This window comes from Hakea prostrata, chromosome 10, assembly GCF_041222555.1.
Source record: "Hakea prostrata isolate BN-2017 chromosome 10, UWA_Hpros_2, whole genome shotgun sequence".
Taxonomy (NCBI): Eukaryota; Viridiplantae; Streptophyta; class Magnoliopsida; order Proteales; family Proteaceae; genus Hakea; species Hakea prostrata.
In genome coordinates this window covers 27,817,815-27,833,639 of record NC_142609.1, presented here as the reverse complement: position 1 = coordinate 27,833,639, position 15,825 = coordinate 27,817,815, and positions in this window count along the sequence as shown.

Genomic DNA, 15,825 nt, shown 5'->3' with positions numbered 1-15,825 from the left:
GCCTCCTTTGGTGTGGAAGAAGATCTACATTCAACTCTCAAGCTTTCTCTCTCTTGTTCTTCAATCAAAGGTTAGTATTCAATCTATTATGCTATTGATTCATTCTTACTAGGATCATTCTCTTCTCTGATATGAGATTATGAGGAAAATATTGCATCTCTGCAATCATATCTTCTACGATCTCTTCTCATTCTATATGCTATGATTTCATATTCATTCTCTACATGATTTTCATGATTTCTTCTTAAACTATGATCATGTTCTTATTTCGATTTCTTCTAGCATATTAGATGCATCTCTATGATCATTCTTACTCTTGATTTACTGTGTTCATATACTAGAATGAGGTCTCATCATCTCTAGTTCATCTCTTTCATTCATAGCTTGTTTTCAATGAAAACCATGTTGTTTTCCAAATTAGAAAGTCATGTTTTCCAAAATAGAAACTAGGATTCTAAATTAGTAAGTAATGGTTTTATTGGTGGTTTGATGTCTAAATTATGCTTTTTAGTCTTAGACTACTGTGTTAGACAATCTCTCCAAGTTTCGTCGCATTCCGGTTTGTGTAGCATAGGTTTCGGATCAAGATTCTCTTTTTATTTTCAGATTTGCTCTTGGGCAGATTGCCTGGGTCGACTGGAGCACTCAACCTAGCCAATCAACCCACAGTGACAGCAACTCTGTTTTTGATCCGTTTCGACTCCAATCTTTTGGAATCACTTCTTATGACCTATACATGTTTTGTCAAGCTTGTTTAGGTGATTTTGGATCTGTTCTCTGATCTCTTATTTGAAGACTATAAGTTCGGATTACGAGGTGAGTATTCCAACTCACAATATACCTATTTACATGTCTTTATGTATTATGACAGGAATGCATGATTTAGCTACTGTTATGTTAGTTTCCATTATGATATGAATGCTGTAAGTATAGTAGGATCTTATTTCCTTATTTACTTTATGTACTTGATCATGAATGAATACTTATTCATGTATGTTTCTTATTCATTTAATCTTGTCTTATTATACTCTTCTATTTGATGAGATATCTGTCGTGGATGATATGACTGAATTATGATTGTGATTGTTTAGGTATGATTTGGGATTGGGGAATGTCCTTGGACATCATTGGGGATAGTATGGGATATTTCCAATGTTGCCCTTTGACACTTTCCCGAATTATTGGTTGTCATACCTAGGACTTGTCTAGCAGTGTTTGGCTAGGATATTCCCTGTTATATCAGACCCGATTCGGAAGGGTATTGAGACCGAATGACCCGTGGTAGCAATGGGGATTCATGGGCGCTCAAGACCGGTAACCAACCCGTGAGGGGACATGAATCACATTGTGGGGGCCATTTATGGGTAGGGTTGCATATGGATAGACTTGGGCTCATGGGTGTTCAAGACCGGTAACCAACCCATGAGAAGACATGAGAGCTTCCCGTTTACTATATGTGGATGACCTATAAGGTTGATGAGTCCGTAGTCTGAGTTGGTTGTAGCCATAGGATACGCTGACTCTAGTGTGAAGGATACCGGAAAGGATCACCAGGGGCGAGGAATGGACGTATCTGGATCTGAGTTGATATGACTAAGTAGAAGACTTGCATTGGGCTAGGCTTTACTCTGACATGCGCCAATACTTAGACCAAATGGTTATGTGAGAGAGCGGTGACTTAAACCCCAGCCAAGGTTGTCTGTAAGGTGTACCGACCCATTACCAACCGATGATTTATGATTGAGACCTTCCCAAAGAAGTATGGTGCTATGACTTAAAGCATGTCTGCCAATATAGACCAACATACATATATAGAGTTAGAAGCATATTTGCATATATTGTTTCATATCATTGCATATATGTTTGTTTGTGAATGCATGTGAAGATGCTTATTGTGTTTGGTTTACTTGCTAAGTTCTTTTGAGCTTACCCTTCGGGGGACTTGTTTTAGATGACATTGCAGGTACGAAAGAGAACCCGTGCACCAGCACGAAAAACCGTTCCATACATGGTACAGCTCCGGATGTCCTTGGACAAGGTAATGAACAGCGAGGCAGCCAACACTCGGATTTGGGCTGCACTGACGACTCCCATTGATGGCAGCCGGCATCGTCTTATTCACCGATGGGATCGTGCGCTAGATGCTGATCTGAAGCTTCAAGAGCATGACCCTAAAGTGAAGAGGATGAAGACTGAAGAAGAAGAAGAGCCGACTAAGGATGTGGATTAGATTCTCTTGTTTCTTCTAGACTTTTATTTTACTTGTATTAGCTTAGAGCTTGCTTTAGATTTCGATCTACCTTCCGCATATGTTGTGGGGTATATTTCCGCTATACTCTACAGTTGTCTTTTGATTTGGTATCTTGTTATTCCGCACTCTGATATTCTTTAGTGATCCTTCTGTGATCCTTTCTTGACTTTTATTAGTAAAATACTTGAATACAATGATTTGTTCTTGCTTTTGATTATGTTATTGTGCTAAATGGATATGATCGTTCCTAAACTTGATCTTTTGGGCTGTAGATCACTCCCCGGGTAACCCAGATAGGGTATAGGCTGTGAATATTTGGGCGGGATGTGACACAAGTCCTATGTATGTCATCCAATAATTCGGAAAAATGTCGATGGGCATCTTCGGAGAACATCCCATACTATTCCCTCCGATGTCCAAGGACAGAAATGTCAATAGGACATTCCCCAATCCCAAATCATACCTATTCAATCACATTCTCAATTCCATCATATCATACATAAATGACATTTCATCATATAGAAAGATACATACCATAACATGATCAATTACATATGAATTTATTAAGAATACATAATCATGATAACAAAAGAATATGTAAACATGGCACTACTATACTTGAAGTACTTATAACAGTCATATATTGTAGGAAATACGATAAAGAAGGTAAATCTACTAAGTCTCTAACATAGAAGCAATAATCACATAATCTATGTAGTTGTGGTAACAACCGTCCTTACCTTAAGTCGCGATGATGATAATCCAAGAATCTCAAAAGAATGATCCAAAGATGGTAATAAGACCCTAGACAAACATAAATGAAAGGTTAGAAAAGAAATCGGGAAAATTGGAGGTCGAATGGGTCAAAACGGAGCAAGGTTGCTGTCGGTAGCATGTTTGGTCGATGCACTTTGGTCGATGGTATCGACCAAGGAGGATCGACCAAAATTGTCTTCGGGACTGCATAATGGGTTTTGGGGATTTTGGTCCGAAATTGGTCTTTCGGGGTTCGGATCGATCCATAACTTGGAGGGGATGCTAGGAATAGTAGCAGGAGACTACATAGCAAGAATTAACATGATCCAATGGTCAAATTGAAAAACCCCCAATTTGAAACCTTAGGTTCAAACTTGCAAGAATCATGTTCTTCAATGAAATCAATTGCAATTGCAAGAGAACTTAGGAATTCAATTAAGGGAATGATGGGCAGTAGATTAGAGATACATACTAACATATAATCAGACCTAATTGAAAGAGAAAATCAGACTAAGAGATGAATTCATGGTTGTAAAGAAGAGAAAAATCAAAATAAGAAAGCAAGAACATCATGTATGAGAATCATAGCATGGAAAGGGTGAAGAGTGGTTTAATCAAAGCAAAAGAGCTTGTAGAAGAGGTGATTGCAAGGTTGCAACACCTTCTTCACGAACTCAGTAGCAAGAACAAGATGAGGTAGGAGTAGATTAGAGAGTGAGTGAGAGATTACATACCTTGGAGAAGAGATTAGAGAAAAGAGACAATGATTCTTGTAGAAGATCATCACCCAAGCCAAGGAGGAGCCTAAGAGGAGCCTTCCCACGTTCTCAGGTGTTGAAATGAGTAAAATATGGTTCTAGGTTCGAGGTTTCACTTAAATAGAGGAAGGAATATCCAAAAGCATCTTTTTCTTGAATTTGGGTTGGTCGATGCTCTTTGGTTGATGGCATCGACCAAAGAGGATTGACCAAAATAGGTTTCAGCAGAAAATCCAGGAATAGTTTAGCAACTTCGGACAGGGATTCAGAGGGCTATACGGGGTCAAATTGAGTGAGGTTTTCTTCTAAAAGTTAATAAAGAAGTATAGTTTCCATAAATACCTTCAGATCAAGCATGAGAGTTCATTAGGTCTACCAACTAAGCTCACCTTCTTCGATGCGCAAGCAGGATTTGCCAGACATAGTTCAGCAACTTCGGATAGGGATTTAGAGGGCTATACGGGGTCAAATTGAGTGAGATTTTCTCCTACAAGTCCATCAAACTAATTCACCCCTCTTCGGTGCGCAGATTCAAAATAACACTGACAATGCTCTCAAGTGAGGGGCATCATCGTCAATGTCCATGGCTTGGGCTCCGACACCAAATCATCAACCAAAAGGGTCCAAAAGTATCTTTTCCCCCCACTTCGGGTCTTCAGACCTACAAACATAACACATTCCGGGCCAAGTCAAGGTTAGGATAAGGCCAGATATTACAGATCTACCCTAAGGGAAAGGTTTGGCATGAATTCCTAAGCCTTTCAAAGATAATAACATTGAAATCAAGGTCCAACTTTAAGGTCTAACATGAAACGAGTCTTTCTTCACCCAAAACAAATAGGGTGTCCTGGCTAGGTTTGGGCCAGATTTTACACGTACATTCTTGTCTATATGCTATGACATGTACATGGTGAATCAATTGTTTTCTTTACTATTTATTAATCATGTACCTTGTTGTAACTGTATAATGCATGATAATACTGTTGTATACTTTTTGTTTGTGATGTTCTTTTTTGTACTTTATCATTTATGATATTGAACAACTGGTTCTGGTATGATGGTGATTGATGTAGTGTAGTTGTGATGAAAAGGGTATCCCATTTGGATATCTTGGCTTGAGATATCAGAGGGCTGTGGTATGGGACACATGCTCACTAATGCCTCTAGTACTATCATGACTACTGGATGACATACTTAGGGAGTCTAGAATTGCATGGCTAGGTACCTTACATACTACTACCCTGTCGATAGGGGAATTGAAGCTGGATGACCCGTGACAACTCTATTTCATCCTATAGCGGTAACAAGTCTGTGCGGAGATTCAGTGGTCCACTATTGTTAATGTAATGGTAGGGTTGCATATGTTAGGGTTGGGCTCATGGACGTCCAAGGAGCAGACCGGGTGTCGTGAGGAGTTATGAGAGCGTTCCGCCCCAACATTATGTGAATGACCATAGGGTTAGGGAGTGGAGTCCAATAGTGTTAGCCAATCCGTGAGGGTTCTCATTCCTAGGTTGCTAAGGATATGGAACCGAGTTGGTTGGTGCAATAGGGGAAGTATCTGGACTTCATGTAGTGTGTTACCAATATGACTTGCATTGGATTAGAAACCCCAACATGCACCAGTACTCATTGTCAATGGTTGTGGTAAGAGAGTGTTGACTTAAACCCCAACCATTGATGCCTGATGAGGACTTTACCCCTTTACCTAGGATCCCAATAGAGGTAATTAGTTCGTGAGGGATCAAAGTGACTAGACCTACCCAGAGGAGGGCTGGTGTTATATCTTAAAGCATGTCAACTGTCTAGAGACTTGCATAGTTAGATCTTAGTAGCATTCATACTATTGCATATCATTCATATCATATTTGCATTATTGATTGTGTTGACATATGGATGAGAAATGTGTTATCCTTACTGAGTTTGTCATAACTCATTCCTTTCCTTGTATGTTATACTAACTGCACAGATGGTTTCACGTCATAGGAAATGGGAAATAATTCGTATGAAAGAACCCTCCCATATGAAGAAGACGTGGCACCGTCAGTGGGAGATGGAGATAGCGTGCACAAAGCCTCCTGCGGATGCTTGGAGTGCGGTTATAGCACCCATTGATGGCAGAAGGAGGCAGATTGCCCGACATTTTGCAGATCGTATGGAGAAGAACTGGAGAACCCACTTTCTTGCTATTCATGAAGCGCATTTCTTAGCTTTAGAAAAAAGAAACTGGAAAGAAGATAATTTAGTTTATTTGATTGCTTCTGCTGAACTCGTTATTCTTTTTGAACATTGATTCTTTCCTTGATTATTTTATTGGAGTATTTGGACTCCTGTAATCCTTTTTGTTAATTATTGAACTTGCTCATGCTCTTGATTTATTTATACTTGCATTTATTATTATTGATGAGTAAGACCGTGGATCCTATAAGGATAGTACCCACGGGTTGTCGGGCGGGTAATCGAGACTGGCGGATGGGGTGTGACAAGTTTGGCAGGGCAACCCCATTATATCTAACCCCATTGGCAAGGATATTGAAGCTGAGTGTGTGAAATCCAGTCCTAACCTTGACCCGGAAACCCTATTGTTTTTAGGTCCGAAAACCCAAAGTGAAGGAAGAAGACAACTATGGACCCTCTCAATATAAGACATGGTGTTTGACCCCGAACCCATGGAGATTGATAATGGTGGTCCATACTTGGAAGCTTTGGCAGTGCTTGATAAGAAATTTCACCTTGAAGAAGGAGAGATTAGTTGATGGAGCTAACGCACTCTTGGACATGATTTGAAGGTATTTTTCTAACCTAGACAAGTCAATTGTGAAGTAGAAAGAAGCCCACTTGAATTTGAGTTGATCTAGGCCTCCAATTCCTTGTTCAGGCTTGTTGTCCTAGCCTGGTTGACCTGCCAGGTTGCCAGCTGCATATGAAATCCTAGAATATCTTGTTTTTAGGTCTTTTGGTGCTCTATTTAAGTAGACTTTGTGTTTCTTAGCCTCCTTTGTTGCTAGAACTCTTTGAGAACGTGGGAAGCCTCTCTCAAAGCCTCTCCTTGGTGGTGGTGAAGAACTCTTGGAAGATCTATAGTTCCTCTTCTCTTGTTCATCTTCAAGGTTAGTAATCTCTTATTTCTCTTTAATTTACTCTTGTTTGATCTAGTTCTTACTCTGAAAGTATGAAGAAGGTATTGCAACCTTGCAAACATCTCTTCTATTATCTCCTTTGATCTAGAATGAATCTTCATTCATTCCATTGATGCTATGATTCTCATACTTGATTCTAGCCATGATTATATGATTTTCTTCATGGAAGCATGATCATTCTTCTAATATGATTTCTCTAGCATATTAGATCTAAGTTTATGATAGTATTCATCTCTGATCTATTGCTAATGATCCTCTTGACATGATCCTTCATTCTCCTTTGCATTCATGGTTGTTTTTCATTGAAAACCATACTTTGATCAAAATTAGAAAGTCATGTTTTCAAAATAGAAAGTCATGGTTTTGATCCTTGTTTGATGATTAATCTTTGCTAGATAGTCTTAGTTTACTGTTCCTAAGATTCCTTTCGAATTTCAGAGTGTTTTGAATCCCGGAAGTATGGTTTTGGATAAAAAATTCAGTTTTGGCTTCGGGTACTGTTCACCTGGTTGACTGGATCAGTCAACCAGTCAGTCAGCTAGGCATGGACAGCATTGTGTACTTCGTTCGTTTTGACCCGTTTGACCTCCGATCTTCTAAGGCTTTCTTCTAATGTTGTATCTATGCTTGTCTAGGGTTTATTTGCTAACTTTGGACTTGATCTCTTTGATCTCCAGAATATCTTCGAATCTATTTAAGGTAAGGACAGTTGTTTCCATATTAACATAGATTGCGTGATCTTAGTTTCTATTTTGGGAATTTCATAGATTCACTACCATTCTTATATTTTCTTAATATGATGCTATTGTTGTAAGTACTTCAAGTATAGTAGTACTTTGTTCATGTAATTCTTTATTACTTGAATCATATATGGTTGATTATTCTTATCATTTACATATGCAATTGGTCGTTTATATGCATTCTTCTATATGATGAGATATCAGTTGTGTATGTTATGACTGAATTGGGAATGTGATTGATTAGGTATGATTTGGGATTGGGGAATGTCCTTCTGACATTTCTATCCTTGGACATCAGTGGGAATAGTATGGGATATTTCTGATGGTGCCCTTTGACGCTTTCCCGGATTATTGTATGTCATACCTAGGGCTTGTCTAGCAGTGTTTCGCTAGGATGTCCCTATTATATCTAACCCGATTCATAAGGGTATTGAGACCGAGTAACTCATGGTAGCAATGGGGATTCATGAGCATTCGAGACCGGTGAGTTATATCCGTGAGAGGACATGAATCACATTGTGGGGACCATTCATTGGTAGGGTTGCAAATAGTAGACTTGGGCTCATGGGAGCTCGAGATAGGTGAGTTATATCCGTGAGAGGACATGAGAGCTTCCCGTCTATTATTTGTGGATGACCAATAGGGTTGATGAGTCCGTAGTCCAAGATTACGCTAACTCTAGTGAGAAGGATACTAGAAAGGATCCCGAGAGGGGAGGAATGGACGTATCTAGATCTAAGTTGATATAACCAAGTAGATGACTTGCATTTGGCTAGGCTTTACCTTGACATGCACTAATACTTAGACCAAATGGTGATGTGAGAAGAATGCACTTTCCTCACGAAGACAACTCATGACTCGACACACATACACACTATAACTTAAAACTGACAACTCAACTTTAACCCATGACTAGCACCCAAGTACAAATCATAAACTTTAATTATTGTGCATTATTCAAACTTGTGTATATTATGCTTCATTTATTCAAGTTTCTAATCCAAGTTCTTTGTTATTCACCTCTAAGAGAATTTGAGTCACTTTTGGATCTATGACTCAGATTGCTCATCTTACACTTGTATTAACTATTACTAACTTCGTAAAACCTTGGCTCTGATACCACTCTGTCACACCCCATCCGCCGGTCTCGATTATCCGCCCAACAAACCATGGGAGTGAACCGTCACAGGATCCACGGTCTTACCCATCAATAATAATAAACACAAGTATAGACAATCAAGAGCAAGAATAAGTGCAATAACTAATAAAAAAAGTTACAAGAGTCCAAATACATCAATAAATATCCAAGAAAGAATTAAAGGAAAGAATCAAGAATCAAATATAATATCGAGTTCAGCGGAAACAAAATAAATAAAATAAATAATCTTCTTTCCGGTTTTCTTTTCTAAATCTAAAAACTGGTTTTCTATATTAGCAAGTAAAGGGGTCCTCCAATCTTTCTCCATATGAAGGGCAAACTGCCTGGCAACTTGTCTCCTCTGCCCATCAATGGGTGCTAAAAGCGCACACCAAGCATCTTCAAGAGGCTTCATGCTCTGCAAGTTCATGTACCACTGTCTGTGCCACATCAGCTTCATACGAGAAGGCTCTTTCATACGAATCATCCCCAACTTTTGATGTTGTGCCACCATCTGTACAACTCATATAATATATACAATGAAAGGAATGAGTTCTGACAAACTCAGTAAGGAACAAACAATTCTCATATATATGTCAATACAATCCACGAATGCACATATGAAATGATATGGATGGTATGCAGAAATATGAATGCTACAAAGATCTAACTATGCAAGTCTCTAACAGCTGACATGCTTTAAGATATACACCAGCCCTCCTCTGGGTAGGTCTAGTCACTCTGATCCGGCAAGGATTGGTTACCTCTATAGGGATCTTGGGAAAAGGGCTAAGTTCACACTGGCTCTCAAACCATGGCTGGGGTTAAGTCAACACTCTCTCACCATGACCATTGGCAATGAGTACTGGCGCATGTCGGGGTTTCTAATCCAATGCAAGTCATAATGGTAACATACTATATGAAGTCCAGATACTTCCCCTATGGCACCAACCAACTCGGTTCAGTATCCTTCGCAACCTAGGAGTGAGAACCCTCATGGACTGACTACCGCTGTTGGACTCCACTCCTTAACCCTATGGTCATCCACATATTATTGGGGCGGATGCTCTCATGACTCCTCACGACACCTGGCCCGCTCCTTGGACGTCCATGAACCCAACCCCAACATATGCAACCCTACCATTCCATGACCAACAGTGGACCACTGAGTCTCCGCACGAGGACTGGTTACAGTTGTAGGATGAACAGAGTCACGTCACAGGTCACCCGGCTTCAATTCCCCTGCCGAAAGGGTAATAGCATATGGGGTACCTAGCCATGCAATTCTAGACTCTCCTAGGTATGTCATCCAGTAATCATGATAGTGCTAGAGGCATCAGTGAGCATGTGTCCCATACCACAGCCCTCTGATATCTCCAGCCAAGATATCCCAATGGAATACCTACACTACATCACTCTTTATCATACCATGAACAGTTGTGCAATATCATAAAAGATGAAGTACATCAAGGAAAACCACAAACAACAAGTATACAATATGACTCACATGCTTTATACAATTATAGCAAGTTACATGATCAAAGAATAGTAAATAGAACAGCTGAATCATCATGTATATGTAATTGCATATAAATAAGAATGCATGTCCTTACTTGTAATTTAGTAGAAGTCCTTTAAATTGCAATCCAAACACAATTATAAAACTTTAAGTAGAAACAGAGGACACCTATATGCAGGGTTACAAGAATGTATAAGAGTCAAGAGTCAAAACAAATCCAAAATCAAACCTACACAGTCACTGGAAACCAGCCGGTTGCTTGTGCCGGTCACTTAGGTTAAGCGACCTCCACAAGCGACCGCCCCAATTTCAGACAGTTTCCAACTCCGAAAATTTGACTTTTGATCATCCGATTTCAATCCGTTTTGGGATGATCTTAGTCTGAATTTCAAACTTAATAGGTCTATAACAAAGGGGTGAAACAAAACCCTAAAATTAACAAAGATTTAATACCCAAATCATTCCCCTTGATTAGTACATCCATTTAACAAATGCAGGGATTCGTTTCTGGACAGGATCTCATCAAGAACATTGGAAAGAGAGATACAACTAATCAAGTGGGTAACCAATAACAAAATGGGGATGGGTTCATATCAATTAGAGGTTAAAAAGAAGAGAATAGCAGATGGAGATTCATTACCTTAACCAGAATCACCAAGAATAGAAGGGAAAGGTTCCAGATCACTAATAGCACTTCGCCCACCTTCCAGCACATTTCCACTGCCACCTAATCGCACAAAATAGCAATCCCAAACATAATAATGCATTAATAGGGCGAGGGATGCTATTTATAACGAACATGGGGCAAAATAAGGCATTTCCCGCAAGCAGAAAGTGGCGGTCGCTTGGTTTAATCAACCGCCACTAGCAACTGCCCCCAAGTATATTGCTATACAAGGGTGTTTTGCTCAGGGGGTTGAAACCCAAACACAACCTAACCCAAAACAACACATGGGGGAGGTCTTACCTTTATTCCGAAAATCTCCAAACACCACTTGCCTTCTACCAGAGATCCAACTTTCCAGTAAGGCAAATTCTTCAACAAGAGAATCCAGATCCATGGGTTCTGGATATGGATCATGGACTTCTATCTGGACACTCCACAAATTAATCAGACTAGACCTTTGGGTTCTCAGACCTGCAATACGGATTTCAGGTTAGAAATACGGGGGTTGTTACATCATCAGCATGTGTCAAGAAGATCTTCATGTGCTCCCAAGACTTGGGCAATGACCTGATGACTGCAGAGACTTGCTCCTCATCAGTCTTTTGGCGCCCACATGCGCTCAACTCACTTATCATGTTGGACATGATGGTTATGTGATGCCTCATGATATGACCCTGGCGCATCTTATAACCATTGGAAGTGAGTCCGAGTTGGCGGCCTCTAGTGGTGGAAGTCCCTCCATATTGGAACTTCACTGCCTCCCACAAAGACTTTGTAGTCTGGTGCTTCTCAAATCGAAGCATTAGGTCATCCCTCATGGAGCTCAGGATGGTAATCCTAACTACCTTGTCCTTCCTCTTCCAGTCACTGTAGGTCTTAAGGTCCCTGCAATGTTGTGCAGTGGTACCTTCTTCAAGTGGAATCATGGTCTCGTTTATGATTTCCAACATGTCCTGCTCTTCAAGGAGATATTGTACCTTTTGGTGCTTGAGGTCATAGTTCCTCTTATTCAACTTATCTCCCTTGGTGAGGTCAGCAACGATACTCTTAGTTGCAGCATATCTACTAGAGATAATGTGAATCCAACCCTAACCTTGACCTGGAAACCTTGTTGTTTGTAGGTCCGAAGACCCGAAGTGAAGGAAGAAGACAACTATGGGCCCTCTCAGTAGAAGACATGGTGTTTGACCCCGAACCCATGGACATTGATGATGGTGCTCCATACTTGGAAGCTTTGGTAGTGTTTGATAAGAAACTACACCTTAAAGAAGGAGAGATTAGTTGATGGACCTAATGCACTATTGATCATGATTTGAAGGTATTTCTCTATCCTAGACTTGTCAATTGATATGTAGGAAGAAGCCCGCTTGATTTTGAGCTGATCTGGGCTGTCAAATCCCTGACTTGGCTTGCTATCCTAGCCAGTCAGCCAACTAATTTTAAGATCCGAGAAAATTTTGCTTTTAGGTCTTTTGCTATTCTATTTAAGTAGACTTCGTATTCTTAAGTCTCCCTTGCTGCCATAACCTATTGTGGATGTGGGAAACCTCCTCCAAAGCCTCTTCTTGGTGATTGTGAAGAACTCTTTGAAGATCTATAGTTTCTCTTCTCTAGTTCATCTTCAATGTTAGTAATCTCTTGTTTTCTCTTTGATTTACGCTTGTTTGATCTTGTTTTTGCTACTGTGATTATGAAGAAGGTACTGCACTCTTGCAAACACCTCTTCTACAATCTCTTATGATAAGAATGAATCTCCATTCATTCCATTCATGCTATGATCCACATACTTGATTCTAGCCATGATTATATGATTTTCTTCATGAAAGCATTATCATTCTTCTAAACTGATTTTTCTAGTATATTAGATCTAAGTTTATGATAGTATTCATCTCTGATCTATTGATTATGATCCTCTTGACATGATCCTTCATTCTCCTTTGCATTCATGGTGTTTTTCATTGAATACCATGATGTTGATTAAAATAGAAAGTATGATTTCAAAATAGAAAGTCCATGTTTTGATCCTTGTTTGATGCTTAATCTTTGCTAGATAGTCTTAGTTTACTGTTACTTAGATTCCTTTTGAATTTCGGAGTGTTTTGACTCCCGGAAGTATGGTTTCGAATAAAAAATCCAGTTTTGGCTTTGGTTATTGTTTACTTGGTCGACTGGACCAGTCAACCAGCCAGTCAGCCAGTTGTGGACATCATTGATGCTTTCGTCCGATTTGATCCGTTTGACCTCCGATTTGATCCGTTTGACCTCCAATTTTCTAGGTTTTTCTCCTGATGTTTTATCTATGCTTGTCTAGGGTTGATTTGCTAACTTAGGACTTGATTTCCTTGATCTCTAGAATATCTTCGAATCTATTTAAGGTAAGGACAATTATTTCCATAATTACATTATTGCGTGAATCTTAGTTTTTGTTTTGGGAATTTCTTAGATTTACTACCATTATTGTATTTTCTTAATATTATAATACTGTTGTAGTACTTCAAGTATAGAAGTACCATATTCATGTATTCTTTTGTTGTTATGAATACTTATTCTTGTCATTACATAGGCGATTGATCATGTTTATATGCATCTTTCTATATGATGAGATATTGGTTGTGTATGTTATGACTGAATTGGGAATGTGATTGAATATGTATGATTTGGGATTGGGAAGTGTCCTTTTGACATTTCTGTCCTTGGACATCAGTGGGAATAGTATGGGATATTTCCAATGGTGCCCTTTGACACTTTCTCAGATTATTGGTTGTCATACCTAGGGCTTGTCTAGCGGTGTTTGGCTAGGATGTCTCTATTATATCAGACCCGATTCGGAAGGGTATTGAGACCGAACAACAAGTGGTAGCAATGGGGATTTGTGGGCGCTCAAGACCGTTAACCAACCCTTGAGAGGACATAAATCACATTGTGGGGGCCATTTATTGATAGGGTTGCAAATAGTAGACTTGGGCTCATGGGCACTCAAGATTAGTAACCAACCCGTGAGAGGACATGAGAGCTTCCCATCTATTATTTTTTGATGACCAATAGGGTTGATGAGTCCGTAGTCCGAGACTACACTGACTCTAGTGAAAAGGATACCGGAAAGGATACCCCGAGGCGAGGAATGGACGTATCTAGACTTGAGTTGATATAACCAAGTAGATGACTTGCATTTGGCTAGGTTTTACCTTGACATACGCCAATACTTAGACCAAACGGAGAGGTGAGAGATCGGTGACCTAAACCCAAGCCATGGAATGTCCCGAGGGATGTTGGACCATTACCAACCTATGATGAGTGATTTGAGACCTACCCAAAGAAGTATGGTGCTATAACTTAAAGCATGTCTTCCTATAGAGACCAGCATACATAGAGTTAGATTCATACATGCATTGTCTGATTCATATCATATTGCATCATGTTATGTTTTGCTATCATGCTATTTATGTTGTTATGGAATAACTTGTCTTGCTGAGTTCTTTTGAACTCACTCCTTTTTGTGCAAATATCTTGCTATATTATCCTATAGGTACTGAGGAATATAAAGGTCAGTACTACGAGACCCAAACTGATGAAGCATACTTCACGCAAGGTGTTGGTAGTTACGAAGATTTCGGTGATGATCCCTCGTGTGATCATGCTACGTACCATGATTAGCCCTACCGTGGAGTGGAAACAACCATGCTTAATTTCTGAAGTTTATGTTTATAAAGACGTTCTTTATAAAGTAGAAGAAACTCTAGTTTAGTTTTATTACTTCTTTCTTTCCTTTCTTTTGAGAATCTGTTGTAATCTTCCTTTTTGTTCGAGCTACATTTCTGCTGTAGTTGTGGAGTGATTTTCTGCACACTCTACATTTTGATTATTTAAAATATTGGTATCATTTCTTTCTGCACTCTAATTATATTGTCTCTCTTCTTCTTATCTTGATCTCATTGTTTATATAGTATTACATTGATTATATCTTGTTCATGATTATGTTATTGTGTATGTGGGAGGTTGGTTTTGTCGATACTTGTTCTTCAAGGCTGTGGATCACACACTCGGGTATGCTAGGTAGGGTACTAGATGGGTGGATGTGACAAGTGCCAGACACACGCAAAGGTCTCTCACACACCCGTGGTCCCCCTGACATCAGTTTTGTCCTCGATACATTTCACAAGATGATGAATTGATTTGGTAGGGAAATTACCAAAAGCATCAGGAGGAAGAGAATACTTGGTGGTGGCGGTGGACTATTTTACAAAATGGGTAGAAGCAAAACCCCTTGCAACTATTAATACCGAGCAAATGAAGCACTTCATCAAACACAACATATTATACAGGTATGGAGTTCCAAAGATCTTAATAACCGACCTCGAAAAACAATTTGAGAACGCCACCTTCACAACATTTTGCAAAGAACAAGGGATCGAACACAGGTTCTCATCAGTAGCTTATCCCCAAAGTAATAGCCAGGTTGAGGTTATTAATAGGACTATGCTCAACGGGCTCAAGAAGAGGCTCGACCAGCTCAAAGGAAGATGTGTGGACGAACTACCCAGTGTACTGTGGTCGTACCGAACAACTCCTAGAACGACCACTAGAGAATCACCATTCCGACTAGCCTACAGTGCAGAGGCAAGAGTCCCAGTAGAACTTCACGTCAGGTCACTTCGAGAAAAAGAATTCGAAGAAGAAGCAAACATTGAAGGAATGCAAACTAGTTTGGATCTAATCAATGAAATAAGGGACAAAGCCCAATTTCGACTTGAAGAATATCAACGAAGAATCGAAACATATTACAATGCCAAGGTTCGGAATGAACAATACTTCCCCGGTGAACTTGTACTTCGTCAAACAATGGCTTTAGACCCAAC